Genomic DNA, 1,756 nt, shown 5'->3' with positions numbered 1-1,756 from the left:
AATATTTTGAAAGTTTAAAGGGGTATATTTAGAAATATAAATAAAAGTATATATAAAAAAGAAATAAAAAATGCAAAGGAATGCAAATGAGGAAAAAAAGAATGTGAAAATCGCCTCTCAATAATTTTAGTAATAATAATCCATTACTCTATTTACCCTTTTTCATCTTATTTTCCTCTCTCACCCCACCATAAAAAGTAAAAAATAATATAAAATTCGTAATAAATTCACACATTAAAAATGGGGTTGTTGTGTACTACTTGTGTGTCTGATCAGCTGAATTATTGGTAAGGAAAAAATCACTGAAAGTCTGAAACCATCTGTTAAAACAACATCACCATTGGCACTTGCTTTAAGGTCAAAACTACCACAGTCGTAGATGCAATGCCTGGTAGTGTCTTAATGCCTGAGGGACAATTCAGACATTTGGTGGCCCAAAAAACAAAAGGGTCCAGAACCCATATGTGTCATGTGCCACAAGGTCTACATAAAATCCACAAAATAATATTGGTTTTGAACCAAGAACGATAGCTTAGTTTAAGAAGCACATGTTACTTGTTTGCATTCTCACCTAGCTTCAGCTTCAGCGCCAGCTACAATTCGATCCAAGTAATATTCTTCCATTACAATCCAAACCCACATCTCCAGCCTCTCTGTTTTGCATACTGTTTCAGCAGTTGACCTGGTCTCTGACCGCTGAGGAGCTCCGAGTTATTAGCTCTGCTCAGACTCTCTCAGGACACCAATTCTCCAATCTGTTTGGTCAGGTGATTAGGATCTTGTCATTTCTTGGTAGATTGTGCCCTTACTGTTAGTGGGTCGGTTTGATTTTGCATTCATGGTCCTTGAAAAGCATATTTATCAACATGGTATTAGTCATTTGGTGTATTGGGTTTATAATTTTGTTAGTTAAAAGTTGTTTTTCTAATTTTAATCATATAAGCGGATGTGAATTGTGATTAATGGTTGATTTTGGGTGGTTTTATGACTCATTTTATGTCTTTTTTATTCTTGAGTAATTTCATTAAGAAATATAACACACTGCAAAAACCATTGGATACTTTATGTCTTAGATTTCCCATTGAATTGCACGTTAGCTGAATGTTAGTCCAAAACATTCTGAATGATATTATAACTGAGTGGTGATTCCAAAGTTGTTATGTAGAAGATATACTAGGAGGGCTTATTAAGTTGGTTTGACTCCAAATATTGGTACATTGGATGGAAACAAATATAGTTCAAACCGCAGGATAGTTTACTTGTGAATAATTTCATTTTAAGTCTAATTGACTAGAACCTTTATTTTAACATGAGAGATTGGGTTGAGACTGGAGGTTCTGGGTATGATTTCAGTGCTTTAGGATGTTTACACAAACTGTTGTTAGTGTTCTTGTGTTAATAGAAAGGAATGTGCATATTCTGTTACTAGTTCTTAAAATAATGTCAATGTAATCTCCTTAGTATTAGATACATGGTCAACATCAATAATATGTGAAGCATATGGTTTCAAAGAGAAAGGGTTATAGGATTGGATTGTGGATCAACATTATTGATTGAATTGCGAAAATGTCAAGTGGAAGGCTCATTTAGTTTTGAAGATAAAAGATTTATTTTCCCCCAAAAAGGAGGTGAAGGTGAGGCATTCTTTTGGAACTGATTTATGATCCTATGTGTAATTCTGCAAAGGTGGGAACTAGAGAATAATCTTGAGGGGGAGAAGAAATCCAAAGAATTTTGTGTCAGCTAAAAGTCCATG

The 1,756-nt window shown here is 34.3% G+C and overlaps 1 protein-coding gene across 2 annotated transcripts in view; it reads left to right on the top strand.

The window, feature by feature from the left end:
• Positions 1–515: 515 nt before the first annotated feature.
• Positions 516–1,756, top strand: part of LOC147279425 (Sec14p-like phosphatidylinositol transfer family protein) — a 4,862-nt gene continuing 3,621 nt past the window's right edge. The window contains exon 1 of one of the 2 annotated variants that reach the window (XM_086251444.1): positions 516–767. The gene's annotated coding sequence lies outside the window, so the exon portion shown is untranslated. The remainder of the gene's footprint in view (positions 768–1,756) is intronic. The other variant, XM_086251443.1, reaches the window with a different exon arrangement.

The sequence above is a fragment of the Dryas octopetala genome, chromosome 7 (genome assembly GCF_963921425.1).
Source record: "Dryas octopetala chromosome 7, drDryOcto1.1, whole genome shotgun sequence".
In the NCBI taxonomy this organism is placed as follows: Eukaryota; Viridiplantae; Streptophyta; class Magnoliopsida; order Rosales; family Rosaceae; genus Dryas; species Dryas octopetala.
Note: the sequence above shows the minus strand (reverse complement) of the source record. Positions and strands in the feature narration are given on the sequence as shown.